A 23,723-nucleotide genomic window follows, 5' to 3' on the forward strand; every position below is an offset into this window, starting at 1 on the left:
ACATACCACTAAAAGAGTACAATAAAGGTAAGGTACATTGTCCATCGCACAAAAGTGATTGTTTTTCTCCTTGTTGTAGCGAGCGTTTGGGGACAAAAAGTTCCGGGAATCGGGCTCCTTATCAAATTCCATGCGATGGGTTATGCAGAATATAGTAATCATGGTAATCAAGAAAATAATGATCTTCAAGAAAATCATAATCTCCAGAATTGCTGACAGAGACAACTCACCCCCCGGGGACAAAACAGATGCTTAGGAGCCTCAGCTGCTCAAAGTGGCCAACACCACACCATCTTACTGAAACATAAAGTACCAGTCAGCTTGATATGTAAGTTTGGGAAAGCCTCCATTCTCAGACTTTTGCTTTCGGTGAGGTCACGGTACTGCCTGCAGGAAGTTTTCATCCGGTGTAACAGCATTGGGAAACACTATCGAAATGAGAATTTCCTATGCAACAAAACTGTGTCTTTGGAAAGAACTGGGACCCTGCCACGGTCCGGACTAAATACAGGACACGGCACTGCAGGCAATTACACACATGCACGAACACAAACCCCAACAACCTGACAGAGGTGGAACCCATGCAATGAAAGAGCGTTTGCTGAAGACCTCATTTCCAAAGGAGGCTGAGAGACCAGCACCGTCTGCTCAGGTACACATGTACTGGTTTCTAGAGACCCGGTGGGCTCAGAGTCATTTCTCTCTCAGGCTGCCTGGTGTATCCTGGAGGAGATGTGATTCCTAAGGTCTGAAAGTCTTGAAACACAGAACGAATGCAACACAGGAGGCATTCCATGGACACATGAAGCGCCACACCCCACGGATATGAACAACAAAACCCGAAGTCGGCCTGGAATGAGGAGCTTTCCAGTCCACCTTCCTCGCGAAAGTACGAAGCAGACGTTCCCACCCAACATGTCCCAAAGAGATGACTTTGGACTCCATCCACAACACCCAGTTCTCCTCAGCACACATCTCCAAGTAGGAAAGAGTCTGGACCACCCTCTAAAACACAGAAGCGCCACTTATTCCTGGCTCCCTGGCTCCGAGTTCATTGATGGAATGCACAGTGCCTTCAGAAATGAAGAGCTCAACAGGGACTTGCACTTGCCCTAATCCAGACTCCTACCCCCTAGTCCCATTGACTCCCACGATACAGGACCCCCTTTCGCCACAAGCGGGGTGAGATCTCCCCCTCCCCATCAGAGGGTGCAACTCTGCCACCAGGGGCGGGGTGGGGCGCGGCGGGGCTGGGCAGGGCAGGAGAGCAGGTGTGGAGGGGGGAGGCAGGAGACCTGTGTTCACCTGCTGCTTCCACTCTCCATCCCTTCAACACCGTCCCCTGCTGGCCTCCAGCAACTCAGGCCCACCACCCTGACTCTCCCTGGAATGTTTCTCTGGACTCTCACGTCCCTTGTACTTCATTTTCACAGGCAGGAATGATTCCTCCTGCTCAAGGCTGCGACTTGCCTGGCCCTGCCTTGACACTTTCCCACAACCGCAGGCCCACGCTTTCCTTCCTTCGATCGTTCCTTCGTTCCTTTCTTCGTTCCCACCTCCACCCACCAACCACCAACCCAGTCAGACCTCCATGGGCACTCAGGGCGCCCCCCCTCTCGACCTGAGCCACTCCCCACCGCCTGAGCCTAACCCCTTACTCGATCTGGGGCCCTCCTCCTCCAGGGAACCAGGGTCCAACCCAGAAAGCCCACTCCTGAGGCCTCCAGACCACAGCCGCAAAGGAGCCCAAGAAGAAGCCCGGAGCGCCGGGGGGGGGGGGGGGTGCTCATGGAAGTGGAAGACAGAGAGGGGCAGGGGGGAAGGCCACGTGCGACCTTGTCGCTAGGGTCCCTACCTTGGCAGCACCGCGACTGAGGCAGGTCCTGGAGGGAGGCTGTGGGTCTCAGCTGCTCCACCTTTAGGCTTCTCCCAGATGGTCTTTCGGGGGCGCCGGGGCGGGGGCATCGCATCGCGCTCTGCCCCTGCCAGTGCTGGCACTCCACCAGCGCGGCCAAAGACCGAGGCGCCCGGGAAGCGCGTCCCGCGCCCCGGCCTCTGGCTCCAGGAGCAGCGGGAGCAGCGGGGCCGCCACCCTCCGAGGCTGGAGGCTCCTGGCCCCCAGTCTTCTCCACGCGGGGCTCCGCCCGTGCTCCCGCGAGCGCTCCCGCCTGCACTACCGCTACCCCTACCGCCAATGCCGTGGCTACCGCGTCGCAGGCGCCAGGCAGCAGCATGTCCCCGGTCGGGGGCTGAGCCGGCCGTCGGTCCCTGGCTGGCCCAGACACTTGGGGGCTTGGGGCGGCAGGCGGGCTGGGAGCCAACTCACAGCACCGCTGCAGCCTCAGCTGTGTCCCTCACCGGGCTCTGGCCCTGGCCCACGCGCATGCGCGCACTCGTGGCGCGCTCCCGCACACCTGCTTGGGCCCAGGATCCAAGCCGCCCCATCCCCCCACCCCCACCCCCACCCCCACCCCCTCGCAGGGGGCACAGCTCCTGGGCGCCAGGGTCTGCACCACCGCACCTCCCTGTGCCCACCAGATGCTCTCACCGACTGCCCGCCAGCATGACAGCCAGGAGCCAGGCAGAGGGCTCCAGATACCAGGCCACTGGGACAGGGACTGGCAGGTGTCTCCTCCCAAGGTGGACACCTCCCTGTCACCCCCAAGGAGACACAGGAAGCTTTTGCAAAGCTGGTTTCCCAGGGAGGTGGCTGTACATGAACCCAGTGCTCCTCAAATAATAATACTCAAATACTCAATAATGCTAAAGTAACACCCTCGAGTTAATTACAAAGCGAATGAATGGCTGTGACCGGGGCCAGCACCTGCCCTGGGGAACGTTCTGTTAATATTTGTTCATGTTTCTTTACTATGGAGAGAGAGGGAGTGAGATGGCAGGAGGGCCGGCCACCTGATATATATCTGCACCTTCCCTTTACCCACCTCCTCATTTCCCAACGCAAACCACATTCTTTCCCCTGAGGCTAACATCTATATCCAACTCTGTTTCCATTTTCCCCTCCATCTGCTAAGCTTTTCTGCACCAAGGTCTCTAGGTTAAGGTCTAAGAGGTTCACACTCCACAAAGAGGCAATCAAAATACATGAGCTAGGAGGTACTCAAAATGGTTTGCCCAGGTCTGGCACTTAACTCTTACCTGAGGGAACAGTCAGCATCCTGTTCTCAGACATCAATCACCTGAGTCTCTTCACGTATGGTGGGAGTTCAAATGGCAAAGGAAGAGAGGAGGGAAACAAGCAGAGATCATGTGGTACTTTCAGGAACCTGCAGCATCCAGGTTAGTCGCTGACTAGACTGCCAAGTCTTCATCCCCTCAGAGCCACTGTGCATCTGTTAAGAAATCAACACGCCAGAGGGCCTGCTTAGAGCCAAGTTCACAATCTGTTGATCCAGCCAACACAAAGAGTTAAGGTTCAAGTGGGGGACTTTCCCATGGCCTCCCACAACACTAAGGCACTTCTCCTTTTACAAGTGAATCAACTGAGTCAATGAGAGCTTCAGTAATTTCCTCAAAGACTCCCAGCCAAGGCACACAAAGTGGAGATTCTACAACACATGGTCATGTCATCATCTGCTAACATCCATATGTTCATTTCCCCTCAAAATCCATATGTTGGAATCCTGATGCCTGATGTGATGGTATTAGCGGGTGGGCCTCTGGAAGTTAATTAGATCATAAGGTCCTCATGAATGGGATTAGTGCTCTTGTAAAAGAGATGCCACAGAGACCCCTTGCTCCTTCTACCAAGTGAGGACACAGCCCTAAGGTGTTTGGCTATGAATCAAGAAGATGGCCCTCATAGGACTCAACCATGCTGGGGCCTTGATCTTAGACTTCCTGGCCCTCAGAGCCATAAGAAAGAAATTTCTGTGTTCGATTTTGTTAGAGCAGGCCGAAAGGACTGAGACACCACCCAAACAGATGTTGACAAGTTTAACTAGATGAGATAAAGAATGCTAATGTGAAATAGAATTACAATAAATACATTGACCTCAATTTCAGGGTTTTTTTTTAACGTTTTATTTTTGAGAGAGACAGACAGATGGACAGAGCACGAACAGGGGAGGGGCAGAGAGAGAGGGAGACACAGAATCTGAAGCATGCTCCAGGCCCAGCACAGTACCCAACTCAGTTGCTCCAACACACAAACCGCAAGATCACCACCTGAGCCAAGGTCAAACACTCAACGGACTGAACCACCTAGGTACCCCATTTACAGTTTGAAAAATATATACATTACATTACACATCTCCACAACTGTTGTGAGGATTTGTGGGTTACCAGAAGCCCTTGTCAAAAGATTTTAATGCCACTGAAAACTCAATGTGACTCTCTTGGCTTATCTTATCTGCATATGACAAGGTCCACAGTAGGGTTCTGATAGAGCCAGTCAGAACACACCTATAGAACAGAGTGTCCTGAATGTTCAAGTAAGACATAATGGGAAGACATAGGAGGCAAGCCAAAGGCTTCATGACAAAATATACTTACCGCTGAACTCATTCTTTCTTAGTAGTGTACCAACAACCCAGCCCACTTAACGAAAGCAGCTCTAGAATCAATCTTTGGCAACAGGATCATAGGAGAGTACACCACAAATACCACACAAATGGACAGCAAAATGATCTCGCAGATCTCACGAAGATGCACTACCCCATGAAGCCTATGAAAGGGACAAAGATTCTGGCCGTTCAGCCATAATAATTACCCAATCCATGCTGAAAGGAGAATGGTAGCAAGAAAAAAGACCAAGAGAAGCTAAAAGAGGGCAATGAAGGTAGAGGGTTCGTTACTAGAGCAATTAATTATGTAAATATATACATATACATATTTATATGTATATGTACATATGTGGAAAAGTAAGACAGTACCTAGAGGCGCAATCAAGACATAGGCAAATCAGACCCCAGAAGTGCTCTGCTGATGACCATAAAATTGCCCAGATGCTTCTAGTGTCTTCAGAATAGTTGTTTGGCTTTGTTTTCAAGACATGGCTTTGTTCCCTCCAAAGGCTGATTTGGATTGCACAAATCTCATCCAAGGTGCAGTCGTGGAGGAACTCAAGGGAAGAATGAGGTGTGCCTGGAACCCTGTTCACCTCCTGCTGTCAACTCTCAGCTGGGCCTAAAGGGGAAGGTGGGATGGTATCCTTTGGACCTGCCCTTGCCTCAATCCTGGGATCCTTGTGCACCTCCCCCAAGAGGCTACGAGGGGCACCGTGGTCCTGCTCTCGGAACCCACAGTGTAGAAGCAGGAACCCAGATGTTCAGTGCGTGGAGATTTTGCAGGCAGGTGTCATCCTGAATGCCCAGGGCTTCCTGACTTTTGGTCACCCTTCCCCCAACAGTGGCCTAAAGCCTGTCGTGCCCAGGCCTGCGGGGGAAGGGTCGGGGGGCAGGTGGCCATGAATGCTGAGCTCCCCAGGATCTGATCAAACAGGGAGAAAAATGAGTGCTTCTCTTGCTGGTGCAAAGTTTTCCCTCATCTTCCCCTCACGCTGACACAGCCTTTCCTGTGTTGGCCTGTGTGAAAGACGATTTCAAGGTGGAGCCAGGCAAACCTAGATGAGCAGAGTACCTGTGCCTGCCCAAATGGAGCTGGTGGCCATGTGCAGATACACCTGTGCTGGCACAGACTGTCTTCTCCCTCAGGCCGTGGTGCCGTTGGCCTGTGCATGTTCTTCCCACCTGAGTTTTCGTTTGCAAGATTACTTCCACTAAGCACACTCCACCTATCTGCAAAGGGCTCCTTATCCACTTGGTGAACTCACACTTCTCGGACTTTGAGGTCCTCTACTGCTGTGCTGGCTTGCCATCTATGTAAGAGCCTCCAGGCCTTCAAATCTAGAGGCTGCACGGAATCCTTGCTTCTATAAATTATTATGATGGTTTTTGACTATTGCTGGAAGTGCCTCATCTGCTGCTCCCACAAAAGGAAGGTTTGGGCCCGCCGAAAAGCGGAGTGGGAGAGGGGCTCTCATCCTCAGCTTCTGTTCCTCCCACAGGAACATCCTCTATAATTCCATACACCACAACATACCCTGATTCTGGGGATTCTTTCCTTTTCAACTGTGTCTCCCCAAGACTAAGCCCAGCTCTCTCCACAGCAGTCAAATACGTGTCTTGTGGTTCTGGAGAGTCAGAAGCACAGAAATTTCCCAAGAGAAAAGGAAGAGCATGCCATGTGGGGTCAAGGAGTCACCCTGCAGAATCTGGACCTAGATTTCCCAGGTCATTCTAGGTTGATATTTGAGGTCAAACTGGATGACAAGAAAATCCAAGAAGATCTTCGGTCTAGGTCATTCCTACATGTAAGAAATTGTGCTATGAAATCATCAACCATGTGACAAGTCACAGGTCAGTCACACCTGGCTGGCTCCATTGGTAGAGCATGTGAATCTTGATCTTGGGGTCAGTGAGTTCAAGCCCCACACTGGGCATGGAGCTAGCTGAAAAAAAGTAAATTCACAGATCATTCTTCACAGGGGGGAAGTGGATTGTGAGTGCCAGTTCCGGAACATAGACAAAACTGAGTTAGATTCTGGAAATTCCCAGGTAGGATAAGCTGCTGAGGCCGATGCCCGAGTGTCACCCGCCTTAATCAGCTTAGGCTACCTTCACAGAATACCACAGAACACCATGTCTGGGTTTACCAGACATCTGTTTGTCACAATTCTGGAGGCTGGAAATCTAAGATCAAAATGGGAAGTTCTCACCAATTCAGGTGTCATTGAGAGCTCTGTTCCCATCCTCACACAGGGCCCTCTTTGCCCTGTGGTCTCACGTGTCCTTTTCCGGGTGCTTGTGCACGGGTGGGAGGTGGGGAGCTCAAGCTCACTGTTTTGGGGACATTAAACCTATTGGATCAAGGGCCCCATGCCCCTAACTTCATTTAACCTTATATCTTCTGTAAAGGCCTTTCTGCAAAGTCAGTCACATTAGAGTTACATTAGGCATTAGAGTTCAATGTGTGACTTTTTAACAGGACACAGTCAATCCACACACACTCCTCCAGCCCTGTTCCCCCATGAAATCTGCTTGCAGCACACAGCTCTTATCCCTGAGAACCTTCAAGGCACTGGATCCTCAGATTCCTCCCACCACAGGGTTCCTTCTTCTCTCTCCCCAATTCAAATGCCTCAACACTGGCACGTGCACAGTCTTTCTTTCCCTTTTCCCTTTCATTCAGTTATGTTCTGGGAAATGTATACATGTCATACTGAAATAGTTTGAAAAATGACAAGCTCTGCTCATAATTTCTGCAGCAGCAAACACAGAGCTGAATGTATTGCTTCCTTCAGGAAGGGCAAGCCCTGTCAGTCACTCACGGTCTCTCTGAACTGGCCACACTGCTGATCTTATGTAGAATTTTTGGGAAGTGTGGAGTTCTGGAAATGGTGGATGTCGGGGACATACATGAGTTGGTGTCAGCTGCTGACAGGTTGGCTCTCAAAAGCAGTAGACTGACGGGTGGTAATGTGCTGATTTAAGGAATGAGGAGATTGCATTGATTGGCATGCTTTAGAGGTGTGTTCACTGATGGGGGTAGTAGCTATGGTAGACTAGAGCTTCCCACAAATGTCCACATGCTCACCCCATGAGTTTGGGAATACGCTACTTTACACGGTGATAGAGACTTTGTAGCTGTGATAAGATGAAGGAATTTGAGCTGGGGAGATTAGCCTGGAGGGGCCAATGTAATCACAAGGGTCCATGTCAGTGAAAGAGGGAGAGTCAGTGTCAAGATCATGTGATGTGAGGGGCGCCTGGGTGGCGCAGTCGGTTAAGCGTCCGACTTCAGCCAGGTCACGATCTCGCGGTCCGTGAGTTCGAGCCCCGCGTCAGGCTCTGGGCTGATGGCTCAGAGCCTGGAGCCTGTTTCCGATTCTGTGTCTCCCTCTCTCTCTGCCCCTCCCCCGTTCATGCTCTGTCTCTCTCTGTCCCAAAAATAAATAAACGTTGAAAAAAAAAAATTAAAAAAAAAAAAAAAGATCATGTGATGTGAGAGTAACTGATCAGACATGGCCGGCTTTGGAGATGGCACGGGCTCCAAGAGAAAAAGGTGGGCATCCTCTAAAGGCTGGAAGGGACAACAAACAGATTCTTCCATGGAGTCCAGAGAAAGAAATTCAGTCCTGCTGCCATGTTGACTTTAGTGCCGGGAGACTCACTGTGGACTTTTCATGTCCAGAGCGTAACAATTAGTTGGTGTGGTTTTAAGCAAGTAAGTTTGTGGGAATCTGTTACAATAGTAGGAGGCTCCTAGAGTGGTGATTGATGGATACAGATGATTGAAAACACGCTCTAATGCCTATTTGGTACCATGGCTTTAGAATAATTGCTCTATTCCGAGAAATGTGAACTTTAAAAGTTTTCAAGTTTCATTATAAATAATTTAAATAATACTGAAGGTTGAATCAACCATCCACACTAAGGATTCTATGCCCTGACCCTATGCTCTGGGCAGTATCAATGTCTGAGTTGTATTGTGCACGGGTGTGTGTTTGGGAGAGGGTTGGGGAGCGATTGGCACTGGGTTTAGAATGTTCTCCACAAGGCTGTCTACATGGTGTTGGGCATTGGAGGATCTTTTGTCATATCCTGTCCATTCAGTGTCTGAAATCCCTTTGCATGTATGAGGAATTTCCCACATTTTGAAACCTGAATGTTCACATACCAGGTTTCTTAGTTTCCCTAAGAGCTAAGATGCCAGCCAGTCCCAATCAGAGACGTTTACTCCAGGTTTTAACATGAGTTGTGAGACTCAGGGAGCAAGCACTGGAGATATTCCTTCTGGACTCTGCAAGAAAATCAACTCAAGCCCAGAAAAGGCTATCAGTTTTTCCCCATTGAGGATGATATTCGCTGTGGGTCTTTCACACATGGTCTTTGGGATGTTGAGGGATGTTTCTTCTGTTCCTAATTTATTGAGGGTTTCCATTTGAGAAAGAATGCTGTCTTTTGTTAATTCCTTCTTCTCCATAGATTGAGAGGATCACATGTCCTGCCCTCCTCAAAAGGAGTCACGATTCCCTGTTGACAAATCTCCCATGATCTAGGGGGAAATCTCGAGGGAACTAAGGTCAACTCTTGCAACAAATTTGGCCAAATCTCCAGGAAGTCAGCAGAAACAGGAACTCCTAGCCTTGCCTGATGCACACAGGGTATGCTGGCAGGTCTGGGACATTCCTGGATTGAGGACCGCTAAGAACAACTGTGGTTGCACCAAAGCTCAAAGATGCCACCAGCACTTCCACATCAGGTGCCTGGCTCATACCCCCAGCCTTTCAGTGTCCTAGGTGCAGGAGGGTGAGATGCAGACCAAGACATAGGAAGGGATGAACCAGACAGCCCATTTTCCACACACAAATACAGGGGACACAAACCAGAATGTAGGAGGAGTATGGAGAGACAACGCACATAGGAACTGGCCATGAGCACACGAACCGAGTCCCTGAGAACTTTCCCAGGCTTTGGACATTTCAGGGCAGTCTGTGTCGTCCTGCCCCTGAATTCACAGCCACTCTTCCCTGGTGACCACTAGCGCTTGATGAAGGGAAAATCTCGAGATCTAAGGTCATATCTCAGAACACGTGTGTCCAAAGCTCACCAGATCTTGAGTCACATCTCACAGGAAATTGGCAGCAGGAGGAACTTCCTGGTCTTGGCTGTACCTGCAAGGCACACCGCCAGGGCTGGGCCATTTCTGCATGGGGACTGCTGCGACATCCAGGGGTGTACAAAAGCCAACAGACACCAGAAGCAATTCACACAAATGGCCTCGCTCGTACTTTCTGCCGCTCCCAGCCTTAAGGTACACTACAGCTAAACACGGACCAATGAAGTAAGAACAAATGGACGGGAGGCCCATTTGTCACACCGAACTACAGGACAGAGAAACCTGATGGCAGGAGGGGAAGGGAGAAACAACATGCACAGAAAGTGGCTTCTGTGATCACACTAAGAGGCTACCTGAGAGCTGTCCCAGACATTGGACATTTGAGCATAGTCTGTGTCTATCTATCCTGAGTCTGTAAAACGAAGCCACAGTCCCCTGGTCACAAGTATCCCGTGATCTAGGGACAATTCTCGTGAGATATAAGGCCAGATCATGCGAGATCTAACTGCACCTCTCAGGAGATCTTGGGACAAATCTCACAGGAACTCAGCAGGAGTGGGAACTCACTCACCTAGTCTGGTTTGTGCAGGACAGGGACATTCATGAATTGGGGACACCTAGGAACTCCTGGACTTCCACAAATGTCTCCAGGCACCACCACCAAAGTGTCCCGAGGTGTCTCACCAGTACTCCCCAAGCCTCTCAGCATTCTAGGAGCAGTGGCGGTAACATGGACTACTGAAATAGGAAAGAATGACTGTGAGAAGAAAACCTAGGGAAAAAAAAAAAGATAAAAGGGGCCAGCCTGATGACTGAGGCTGGATACTCCCCATGCTTTCTAATAGCTTCTGTGATCTTCTTTGCCTCTTGCCTCCACCAACTACCCGTACAGCACACCACTGATAAGTACCCCCTCCCATTTTTCTTTTGTCTCTCAAGCCCCTGACATCACCGCCGGAAAAGGAGGCAAAGGCCGAGGTGCGGGGCTCAGCCTTTGGAGGGAACTCCACTGGGCCGGCAACGTTGCCCCATAAACAGTGTTTTCTCATTGCCTGAATGAGTGTGGCTTGGCTCTTCCTGGGTGTCGAGTATGTGCTGTAACAGCTGGACTGCATATTGTTCATGCTAAATGAGAGGTGATGCAAACAGGAGGTCAGGAGGTGCAGAGAGAAACAAAGTGCACAGGAGCCGCCTCTTCTGAGCACACAGGCAGCCTGCCATTGCACCTCCCAGGGTGCAGGAACTTGAGGGCATTCTGTGTCTCTCTTGCCGCCAGAGAACACAGCCACCTTGTCCCTGTTGACAAGTCTCCCGTGATCTCGGGGCAGATCTCATGAGATCCATGGCCAAATTTGGCAAGATCTTTTCCAACCTCCTGGGAACTTGGCAGGAGCGGGAACTAGGTAGTCTAACCTCTTTTGTGCAGGATAAAGAAGTCGACTTGTGCTCTGCCTGGGTTGGGGACACCTTGGAAAACCTGTGGTCCCACAGTAGACCCTGCCATGTCACCAGCATCAAGACACGAGGGGTCGTGTTCGTATTTCCTGTCTGTCTCAGCACCCTAGATGTGGTGGGTGAAACACCTGGCCACAGAAACAGGGGCTGCTGGACCAGATTGACCCATTATTCCCAGTAAACTAGAGGCACAAGACACAGCAGAGGAGGAGGAGTGGGGTGAAGCACAGTGCCCAGAAATGGACTCATGTGAACACAGAAAAAGTATCCCTGAGTGCTGTCCTAGGCCATGGACTCTTAGCGCAGTCTGTGTCTGTCGTGACTCAAAAAGATGCAGCCACCTCTGCTCGGTTGACAAATCTTGTGAGATCCCCAGGCCAAATCTCACGAGATGTCAGGCCAAATATAGCCAGAAGGGGGCAGGCACGACAACTCCTTAGTGTAGTCACCTTTGTGCAGTGTAAATAGGCAGGGTTGGGACACTCCTGCTTTGTGGACTGCTACCAACACCCAGGGTCCCACAAACAACCCAAGGCCACCACCCAAAGGATATGAGGTCCCTGGCTCATCCTTTCCAACTCATCCAGCGTTCCAAGAGCAGCCAGGGTAACAACCACCACTAAAATAGGGAAGACTTGGCCTGGTGGCCCTTGCTTTCTGTGAAGCTAGAGGGGATTGAAACAGGAGGTGAGGAGGTGCGGGGGAAAGGAAAGCGCACAGCACCTGGCTCCCCCGGACACACAATAAGCCCTCGTTGATTCTCCCAGGCTGTGGAACCTTGAGGGCACTCTGTGTTTCTTCTAATCTCAGAGCAAACGGCCAACTCTGTCCTGTTGACAGATGTCATGAGTTTGAGGGGCAAATCTCATGAGATCTTAGGTCAACTCTGTCGAGATCTCAGGCCACATCTCACAGGAAGTTGCGGCAGCCAGAACTTCCTCTCCTAGCCCGGTTTGTGCAGGGGAATTAGGGAGGGCTGTAATATTCCTGGACCGTGGACACCTAGGAAAACATGGAGGCCCACAATAGCTCCCTCCATGTCACCAGCACCCAGACACAAGGGGGCTCCTTCCAACTTCCTCTCTCAGCATTCTCACTACCGAGAGATCATGACCTCACCAGAAAGAAAGAGTGGGGTGGTGAAGTGTAAGTGAACACAGATACGTAGAATTCTTTCCATTTAACTGGCTAACTGGGCTGCAGTTTCAATATTTACACTATACTACTTGCAGTCATGTGGTTTATGAGAGTTTTCGTACTTGAAAACAATCAATCTTAAGAGGCACTTCATTGATTTCTCAACCACCAGTCGTTTAATTCCTACTGGCCTAGATCTTAATGGAATTTCTTTAAATGTTTTTTAATGGTTATGTATTTTTGAGACAGAGGGAGACAAAGCGTGAGTGGGGGAGGGGCAGAGAGAGAGGGAGACACAGAATCGGAAACAGGCTGTCAGCACAGAGCCCGATGCAGGGCTCGAACCCACGAACTGTGAGATCATGATCTGAGATGAAGGCAGATGCTCAACCCACTGAGCCACCCTGGAGCCCCAATACTGTCATATATCTTAATACTATATGTCTGTAATCTCACAAATTATGATTTTTAACCTATTGTTTTACTAATTCTTCTATTTAAAAGTCAATGATCCTTCACTTCTTTTTTTTTTAAATTTTTTTTCAATGTTTTTATTTATTTTTGGGACAGAGAGAGACAGAGCATGAATGGGGGAGGGGCAGAGAGAGAGGGAGACACAGAATTGGAAACAGGCTCCAGGCTCTGAGCCATCAGCCCAGAGCCTGACGCGGGGCTCGAACTCACGGACCGCGAGATCGTGACCTGGCTGAAGTCGGACGCTTAACCGACTGCGCCACCCAGGCGCCCCAATGATCCTTCACTTCTTAAAGATATTCAGAGATAGTGATAAAACGTCATATTCATTAATATGTAGAAATCACACACAAACACACACATAGATGTTTACTCTTCTTATTTCCTTCATACAATGTGTCCCGGAGGGAGAAAATTTTCCTTCAGCTCAGGAATTACCTTTGTATGTTTTCTGGTGCATATCTAGGGATGCATTTTCTATGTTTTGTGGGACATAGTTTCGCACAGATCATTACTTAAAACTTCCTTGCCTTTAAAACAAGGAATGAGTGAAAAGGGATATTTTAGGCACTCTAGACCAGGCTGATAACATGCTCCCAGGTGCATTTCCTTGTTCTCTTTCCCCTTTATCGCCCCTTGTGCTGCTGGTTGTGCAAGTACCTGATATCCTCGGGAGGGAGAAGGGTAAAATGGAGGAACTCTGGGTTCCTCAATGACCACTTGAAGGACTTTAGTCTCCAATCTAAACACACACCCAGCACCGTCATGTGAGGAAATCTATGGGGACATGCTTTTGAAATGTGGCACGTTCTCTTGTAATTCAGCATAACCTAATATATGTACAAAATGTTAACCTGCAAGATAACTTAGAAATCAGTCTATTTCCATTAAAATTGGTTCTTTCAGTCAGTAGGGCATGAGACTCTTGATCTTGGAGTGTGATTTCACACCCAAAATTATGACTATACTGGAGTGAACAAATATACGATAAAATAAGTATTGAAAAATGACCCATGTAAATTAGGCTACGATGACTGAGCTGCTAAATGGTGGGATGGATCCCCTTACCTCTTCAGTCAGCCACTGGGAATGAGCATCTGAGCATTCACATAGTGCCAGTGCTGCTAAGGCAGCCACGTCTTCCCTCTAGGAGTTCAAGGTCTAGCCAGGAAGATGGAAAGAACATGAAACAAAAATGGGAATGACATGAGCAAGGACTCCATAGAAAAATTCAAGGTGCAACAACTGGGTCCTGAGCTCCACCAGGGGAGGGTCTGACAAGGCTGTGCTGAGGAAACGTTAATATATCCTGCAGCAGTGCAAGAACGAGTCATCCCTGCACAAGTCCGAGTAAACGTAGCCTGGCAAATTGGTGTTCAGTTGGGGATCCTAGTCCCATCCTTGTGACTGTGCAATAGGTTTGGTAACAGGGCCCCTGGGAAGTTGGTGTCAAAACCATTCAGGCATTCAGATGCCTAGGGAAATGGAAGAGCCCAGGTTGGAACATTTGCACTTCGACTAGGCCAGAGGACTGGGAAGGGAGCTGGCCTCCTTTCTTGGCTGAGGGGACATGAAGTTACACATCCCCTTTCCAGATTGTTCCCATTCCCATTGGAAATATTGGCCCTCATAATGGACACTTGCTTTCCATGGTTCTATGTCTAACTATGTACCTGTTTAGACTTAGGAGTGTTGGAGCTGTCACTAACTCAACTGGCGCCCAGGCATAGATTTTCACACAAGCCTGTGCATGTTGGAAGTGGGCAGCCCACTTCCACTGGCAAGCAAGCAAGGCAGCCCAGCCACTGCTAATGGCAGCACTTGCACTTATTCAGACTTGGATTTACCTTCCATCTGGGGGCACAGAGGGGTCAGCAGGACCACAGGCATCAGTGGTGGGTGCAGGTCACCACCACAATGAGGTTTCTGCATCAGGTGCCAAGGCATGAACAACCCTGTGCATCAGGCAGTTCCATAGCAGCCTCAGTGGCCCAGCAAAGCCACTCTGTGGTCATGGTGTGGCAGCCATGGCATTGGCCTATGCAGTACTGTCCTCCTTCAACATACTCAACAGTAACAACAGTGATAGTTCTGGCTGGCAGGACTAGTTCCACAACAGCCCCAAGGACAGTGGCAGAAGGCAGGGCCTGGCAGATAGGGTGGAACCCATTAGAGCAACACTTAGTGTTTGCCTCCTTACCAGTTCACCTCTCCCAGCCCACATTTGGAGGATTAAAGTGCTTTCACATGTTTACCCTCACATGAAATGGATATGCATGTTGTGATGTGTAAGAGGACCAGGAATAAACTATGTGAGGAGATACTTAGTCAAGATGCTGGCCAGTGTGCAGTATGCCTGGAGAAATGCAGAGGAACGAACTAGAACAGGGTTGCTTTGTCTATTCCCATATTACTAAGGTTGCACTGGTTTAAAATAAATAGATACTGACCTGAGCATCATTCAGACACTGTAACACCTTCCCATTTTATAGTTATTCTTGTCTTTTCAAGATGTTTCAAAACCCAAGAGGCTCTGAGGATCTGTTCATGGCAAAACAAAAAGAAAAACATAGGCCTACTTGCCCAGAAACCTGAGTTTGAGACTCATGCAGAGATGAACAAGCATATAGGGAAGTCTATCCTGTAAAGACCCTGGGGCCCTTTGGGACAACATATGCCACAGTCACAATAAATGGACCAGAACCCCAGTGGAGAGCCCAGGATATGACAGTAAGAGAATCACATGGAATGGACCCCAGCATGGGCTCAGCACTAAAATAGAGCAAAGGGGTGAAAACACATAGAGGGAATCCAAGAAGTCTGCATCAGAGATAAGAATGAGATAATATAGGAAGTTATGTGACTAGCACAGTCTTCCCCAGTTCACTGACTGACTCAGGAAAGAGAAACGCCAGCAGGATTTGGCCAACAGTGCCATGTATAAGTTCCACCTGAAAGCCCTGTCATCAAGAAGCCTTCCGATTTTGTTTTTCAGAATCAGAGGGAAAGACCTGGTTCTACTTATGTGCTCTATCCTTGTCATCAGGACATAGGGGCAGTGGTGATACAGCTGTAGCAGGGATGTACTCCCAGCCGATGGGTAAGTGTTTGGAAGCAGTACATGGTACAGGATTCCATCCAAGGGGACTTTATGTGGTGATCAGATCTTGGAGCATCATGCCCACGTGAAAACTGCCTGTTCTTCAAAATGAATGGATCTATATTAGTGAGGGGAGGGAGGGCAACTGGATAGTGATGCTTGTGCATACACTAGCCAGCTAAGCAACACCATGTGCTCAGGGACAGAAGGGCCAGGTTTCCTCTTAGATATTAGACCCAGAGAACCTTCAGTTTACAGAAACTGACTGGGAACCTGGCACCATTCATATAGTCATGGCTGTGTTAATAACAGCCCTATGGTCCTGGAACATGAACTGAGACCTAGCTAGAAAATCAGCAATGGGATGTGTATGAGTACAAGCAGTGCCAAAGTTCTTCATCTCCAAAGAGAATAGCATCCATCTGCAAAGGAGATATCTTTCTTAATTAAGTCTTGATGCAGATAGTAGGATGGTTCCCTTCCTAAAACCTCTGGCTTAGCCAACACACAAGCATTTTCCAGTGGGCACCTGCAAATGCTCTAGGCCTGGTGATGTCTACAAATTCTGAAACACAACTCCCAAAGCCCCTGTGACCAAACCTATTGCACACTCACCAAAATTGTTCCAGACTCCCTGCTTAATAGGAAAAGATATGACTCTGAGACACTGGCTCTGAAAGGATTCCAGGGAATCCCTTGATTCAAAAGAAGAGCAGTTATTCACTATTCCTATAATAGCCCGCTAAGCAAGAAGAGTTTGAGGACATGAGGGTCAGTTGTTCTCCGAGACATCAGACTCTGAGAGTCCTCCACTGGCTCAGGAACTGACTGAAACTGACTTCCAATCCTTGGAACATGGCTGGGTATAGACAGCCACATTGTCTTTCTGTGTGAACAGAGAGCAAGTTAGAAAAGCAGCAATGGGAGAGGAATGACTACAAGGCCAAAGTTCTCCATTCAAATGGGCACAGGTCTAATTGAGGAAGGAGATATCTCTAACATCCCTTCCTCTTGTCCCACCCAGGATGCAGGATCCTCCCCTAAACACTGGCTTAAACTACCCTCAAGGATTCTCCGTGGGCATCTTTACACACCTTAGGTTTGGGGTGGCCACATAATTATAAAATGAAATTAAGAAGGACCCAAAGCAATACCTATATCAACATCACAAAGATACCACCAAATTCCCAAGCTGAAACAAGAGGACATTGCTCTGAGAAACTGGCTCTGAATAAATTATATGCAGAATGTTTCTTCACAAAAAGGGTTAAGTGGTGGAGATGGAGACACAGACTGCGAGAGTTCTTCATCACGCATGAGATTTGGAGAATGTTGAGAATGAAGTACCCAGTGCAGTCTCCTCTCAACCAAGTTATATCCAGAATAAGAAATGCCTGTGGGCTTAGGACAAAAGAAGCCTCTGAAGGACTACATCTGGGAGCCCTGTCAGCAAGAAGCCTGCATTTTTTTCCATAGGAACCAGTGAATTATGGCTTTGGGTATCCCTCCCCCTTTTTCAATCAGTTGAGTGAGGCAGCAGTGTTTGACCTGTAGCTGTTGGGTTCTGCTGGCTCTTGCTCAGGATTCTGGAACAAGGATTTGGCTCCCTCCATCCTGGCAAGGGCTCTTCTAGTGCTGACCCCCTCCCATTCATGTTGCCCATGTGCTAACTTTCTGCTTCTCAGAATGAAGAAAACTCAATCGTCCAGGTCAGTCAGGCAAGCTGGCTCCCCTTTACCTTACATAGCACAGCAGGCCAACCACCAAGCACCAAGGGAGTAAAGGCTTTCTTTCCTTTGGTAGAACAAAGCCTGATAGCTCTCACTTAGCACAGGAGCATAGGGGGAGTTTGCAGCCTACCCAGTAGTGCCAGCTGAGTGAGTGATGGCCCCATGGCTCCTAAGGGAGAAGAAATTATCAAAATACAGAAAGGAAAAGGAAATGCAAGGAGAGCCAAAGCTCAACATTTCCAGTGGGAATGGGGATACACTTGGAAAGAAGATGTCTTGTTTCATTTGCCCTCAGCCCAGAAAGATACCAGCTCCCTGGCCAGACCTCTGGCCCAGCCTACATATGAAACATCCTTTGCTTGGCTGCTAAAAATGCCCTGAATGGCTGTATCCTTCTGAAAGCCAGTCACAAGGCTTTTGAATAGGAGCCCTGTGGCAAAATCTCTCCACCAGTCACAAGGACTGGACCAGACTCCCAGGTGGAAGGCAGAGGATAGGACCTGGAGACATTGACTCTGAACGGATTGTGGGAAGAACCTTGTTTTTAGAGAAGGAGCAAAGATGTGTGAAGTTGAATAAGGAAAACCAGAACTCTTCAAAGATTGGAAGGGGAATTCTATGGAAAAGTGAGTGCCCAGCAAGAGCTCTGGTAACATGGCTGTGGGAAGAAGAAGAAACACCAGAGGTCTTAGGGAAATATGCTCCCTAGAATCTCCATTTGGGAGCTGTGTTGGCACCAGGCCTGACTTCTTCCTTCAGAAGGACCTAGAGAGCCCTGGGACTTGGTCTGCCTTTCTTGCTTTCTCCATCATTGACTGGAGTGAGCTCTGACAGTGTTTTAGCTGGGAGGTGCCCCAGATGTGGCTCCAAAGTGTGGAGAGAGGCATTGGTGCCCACTTCCTGTCAAGGGAAGTTTCTGGGCTCACCAGCTTCTGGAGCTCACCAGCTCACCAGCTACTGCTCTTGTGTGAACTGTCTGCCTTTCAGGGGGAAGAAACCTCAATCAGGCAGAGCAATGGGTCAAGCTGTCTACACTCCCCCCACCCCTTGCTACAAACAGCCAAGCACCAAGCTCATGAATAGGAGGGCTATTCTCATTTGGTATATACGATGCTGATGGCTGTCACTGAGCATGGGACAGTGAGAACACAACATCCATCCCTAGGAGCCCACTGAGTGTGTGCCAGCTCCATGGCTCCTAAGCATGAATGAAGGCCGAGTCAGAGACACAGTAAGGGTGATGGAATGGCTACAGCCATGACCAAAGGGCATTCAATATTTCCACAATGGGAGTGAAACCAATATGGCATGGAGATGTGTTTCTTCATGTCCCCTAGGTGCAGCAAGGAGGCCAGCTCCCTTCTAATACTGTCTGGTCCAGCCTCCAAACAAACTGGTCTCGGGTGGACCACTGCCAAGGCCCTATGGCTCTACATGTCTAAGTAGTCCTGAAACCAGAAGGTCAGGGTTCATTTGGCTCAACCTATCCCACAGTCACAAGGGCTGATCCACATTGGACATCTCCAAGCCAGAGATAGTACTCTGAAAGACTGAATTTGTATAGACCCTGAGAAGATCTTGATGGATAATAAATAATGTCATTAAACTTGATATACCTAAGGCAAGAGTTCTTCATTAAGGACAAGAATTGGGTTATGTTTACAAAAAATGCTGAGCCTGGCATTCAAAATTGGCTGTCCGATGCACCCAGTCCTCATGCCTCTCACGCACTCTATCAGGCATGGTCAATTCAGCCTTCCAGGGAGATCTGTGCACTGGTATCAGTTCTGTCCCTGAAACCTCCTGGGACCTAACCCTGACCCTAGCCAAGGATCTTTACTTATGGGGGCCAAATTTGCAGGTCTGAAAGGAATGGATATGGAGCCCATAACAGATGCAGATTATTCAGCATGGATGTTGTGAAATCACCATGTCATATCCAAAGTAAGGATGGAGCTGCACAAGGGGGATCCTGAAGCCCGACCTGAGCTTGGCCCACATCATAGGCTGGCCCTTGAACCCGAAGACTAAGCCTGACCCACAGCCTCCCTTGAGCACTCAACTCAGCCCTCCAGCAAATTCAAGGCACTGTTGGTGGTTGTGCCCCTAGCACTTCCTGTGAGCCAACCCTAACCCTAGCCATGTCTCTGCTTCTGCGAGGGATCACGTCCTAGGTCTGAAAAAAGAACAGACTTGGGACTCATGATGGGTGCTGAAATATTGAGTGAGGTATGCTGAATTTGACCTTGGGATTTCCAGGCCCTGAATGGAGCTTCAAAGGGGATCCAGTGCCTAAATCTAAGCTTGGAACACACAATTGGCTGTTCACTGCACCCAAAGCCTATTATTGTTACGCACCCTACCAGGTGCACTTACTCACGCCTCCTGGGAAATCCCTGTATTGGTGTAGGTTCTGTCCCTGAAGTTTCCTGGACCTAACCCTGACCCTAGCCAAGGCTCTTTCCCTATGGGGGACCAATCTGTAGGTCTGAGAATAGAAAATAGATTTGGTGCCCATAACCAGTGCAAGATTATTCAGCATGGAACTTGTAAACTCATCAGACCATTTGCAAAACAGGGATGGAGATTCCCAAGGGGGATCCTGAGGCCAAAGCTAAGCTTGGCACATACCTTGGGCTGGTCCTTGAACACAAAGGCAAAACCTGACTCACACCCTGACATGCGCCCTCACCACAGTCCCCCAGGGAGAACCCTGTGCTGTTGGGGTTTCAGCCCCTGGAGCCTCCAGGGACCTTATGATAATCCCAGCCAAGGCTCTGGCCATAAGGGAGCCCAACATGGACATGTGCAAAAAGAACAGGTTTAGGTTCAATGACCAATGGGGAATATCTCAGGGTGAAAGTCAGAATTTCACCATGACATTTCCAAAGGAAGGGTGGATCTGCATGAGATGATGCCGAGACCTTACATAACTTTGGCCCACAAATCTTCTGGCTCCTGTATTTAAACCCAAAAGTTGACATGTACCCAACCATGCACCCTCAACTCAGCCTTCAAGGCAGATGACCACCTTGTTGTTGTTTGTGTCTCTGGCACTTCCAGGGAGCCATCCTTAACCTTAGCCATGGCTCTGCTTCTGAGGGCCCACCTTTTACCAAAAGAACAGATTTGGACCACATGATGGGTGTTGAAATACTCAGCGAGTAACACTGGAGTTGACCATGGGTTTTCTAAAGCCTGAAAGTGGGGCAAAGTGCTAAGCATGGAACACATAATGGGGCCATCCACTGCACCCAAATCCTGTGCCTGTCCAGCACACTAGTAGTCGCACTCAAATATGCCCTTCTGGGAGATCACTGGACTAGTATGGTTCTGTACCTGAAAACTTCCAGGACCTAACCATAACACTAGCCAATGCTCTTTCATGATGGGGGTACAATTCCTTGGTCTAAGAGCAGAACAGTTTTGGGGCCCACAAACAGTGCAAGAATATTCAACATGGGATTTGGAAAATCGCTATGCAATTTCCAAAGCAGGGAAGGAACTGCTCACAGGGCATCATGAAGGCAAATCTAAGCTTTGCCATGGATAAGACCTGCCCTGGAACCCAAAGATTAAGCCTGACCCGCACCCTACCATGTGCCTTCAACTCAGTGTTCTGGGGAGACCACTGCACTACTGAGCTTTTAGGTCCTGGTGCCTCCTGGGACCTAACCTGAACATTTGGCAATGCTCTGGTCCTACGGGGGCCCACATGGAGGTTTGGGAAAAGAATAGATGTTGTCCCAGTGGCCAACGGGGAATATCTCAGTGTGGAAGCCAGAATATTGCCATGACATTTCCATGGCTGGAATAGAGCTGCTGGAGGGGATCCCAAGACTTTGTCTAACCCTGGTCCACACAATCCTGTGGCTCTGGAATTCAAACCTTAAGCCTGACTGGTATCAGACCATGCGCCCTCAACCCAGCCCACCTTGGAGACCACTGTGCTGCTGGTAGTTCAACTCCCAGTGCTTCCTGGGTCCTTTTCCTAATCCTAGCCTGGACTATGACGCTAAGTGGACCTGCCATCGAGGTCTGAGAAAAGAATAGATTTGTCCAGGTGGACAACAGGGAATATCTCAGCCTGGAAGCCAGCATTTCACCACAACATTTCCATGACCAGGATGGAACTGCAGGAGGAGATGGTCCTTGCCTAAGGTCCTTGCCTAACCTTGGCACACACTATCTTGTGGATCCTGAATCCAAACTCTGAGCAGGTTACAAACCATGTTACATTTTCCAGTAGCTTGATGTGCTATTTAGAAAGACAAAATAAGGATAAGGAAGAAAATAAAAATCCTGGCATTCGAAGGCAATCACAGCCTAGGTTATTTTTCTACATATGAACATTATTTTCAGAGTGGAATCTCAATGTGAATTAGGTTATTTGGTTGAGTAAACTGTTTTTGTTTTTGTTATTGTATTGTTTTCATTTTAACAGGGTAAATTCAAGTCCATATCTTTATTTTTTTTTAAATTTTTTTTTTCAACGTTTTTATTTATTTTGGGGACAGAGAGAGACAGAGCATGAACGGGGGAGGGGCAGAGAGAGAGGGGGACACAGAATCGGAAACAGGCTCCAGGCTCCAAGCCATCAGCCCAGAGCCTGACGCGGGGCTCGAACTCACAGACCGCGAGATCGTGACCTGGCTGAAGTCGGACGCCTAACCGACTGCGCCACCCAGGCGCCCGAAGTCCATATCTTTAAATATCCATTTATATTGGTTGTCAACCTTTTTTACTCTAATCATCATAAAGAACAATCTTCACCTGATGACAGTGCCCTAAATAGTACACAGAAATGAGAACAACAAGTAACCATAGAAGGAATACTCTCTAACATTTTCCTTAAGTAAACCATACCTAAGTGGCTGCATGAGTTTGCATTCCAACCTGCAGCGCAAGAGTGTTCCCCTTTCTCCATATCCTCACCAACAACTGATGTCTTTTCTGTTGTTAATTTTAGCCATTCTAACAGGTGTGAGGTGGAATCTCATCATGGTTTTGCTTTGCATTTCCTAATGATGAGTGATGTTGAGCATCTTTCCATGTGTCTGTTTGCCATCTGGAAGTCTTCTTTGGAAAAGTGTCTATTCATATCTTCTGCGCATTTCATAACTGGGCTGTTTGAATTTTGGGTGTTGAGTTTGATAAGTCGTGTCTAGATTTTGGATCCTAACCCTTTATCAGATATGTCGCTTGCAAATATTTTCTCCCATTCTGCAGGCTGCTTTGAGTTTTGTTGATTGTTTCCTTCACTGTGCAAATGCTTTTTATCTTGATGAGAATATTACTCAGCCATCAAAAAGCATGGAGTCTTGCCATTTGCAACATGTGGATGAAACTAGAATGTATTATGCTAAGCGAAATGAGTCATCTGAGAAAGACAAATATCATATGATTTCACTCATACATGGAATTTAACATATGGGAAGGTGGGGAGGAGAAGAAAGGGAGACACTTAATGATAGAGAACAAACTGCAGATTGATGGACAGAGGTGGGTGAGAGATGAGCTAGATGAGTGATGGTTATTAAGGAGGGCACTTGTGATGAACACTGGGTGTTATATGTAAGTAATGAATCACTGAATTCTACTTCTGAAAACATGTTAACTAACTTTTTTTTATTTAAGAAAAATTTTTAAATGTGTATTTATTTTTGAGAGGGAGAGAGAGAGAGAGACAGAATATGAGTGGGAGAGGGGCACAGAGAGAGAGAGATACACAGAATCAGAAGCAGGATCCAGGCTCTGAGCTGTCAGCACAGAGCCCAATTTGGGGCTCGAACCCACAAACTGTGAGATCATGACCTGAGCTGAAGTCGGATGCTTATCCAACTGAGCAATTTAGGCACCTCCTAACTAACATTTAAATTAAAAAAAGAAAAAAGAAAGTCTTAACAGATCACTTACTAGGTCATGGTCCATTAAAGTGTTTTGACAATGGTGTGAGACATTCTGTCTGACACCATCATTTTAAATGGTTGTATCATGGTCCTGCTTCCAGGGGAAATGGATCCTCTCTGTCTGAGAAAGAGGTGTCCCATTGAAGGCTCTTAGAGTCAAGCACAGGTCACAAATGCCTACATGAATTCTTTGTGCAAATTTCTAATCACTGTCTTTGGTTTCTAAAAGCAGAACTTCTCACCATAATCAAAGCTGATGGCAACTGAAATCATGGCAAC

At 48.4% G+C, this 23,723-nt stretch overlaps 1 long non-coding RNA gene across 1 annotated transcript; it reads right to left on the reverse strand.

Annotated features, from left to right (window-relative positions):
• Positions 1 to 2,571: 2,571 nt before the first annotated feature.
• On the reverse strand, positions 2,572 to 15,240 carry LOC115508712. Its single transcript, XR_003967090.1, has 3 exons — positions 15,156 to 15,240; positions 10,211 to 10,377; positions 2,572 to 3,350 (listed from the first exon to the last, which is right to left on the reverse strand). It is a non-coding gene; the product is annotated as an uncharacterized LOC115508712 (long non-coding RNA).
• Positions 15,241 to 23,723: the final 8,483 nt, after the last annotated feature.

This window comes from Lynx canadensis, chromosome A2, assembly GCF_007474595.2.
Source record: "Lynx canadensis isolate LIC74 chromosome A2, mLynCan4.pri.v2, whole genome shotgun sequence".
Taxonomy (NCBI): domain Eukaryota; kingdom Metazoa; phylum Chordata; class Mammalia; order Carnivora; family Felidae; genus Lynx; species Lynx canadensis.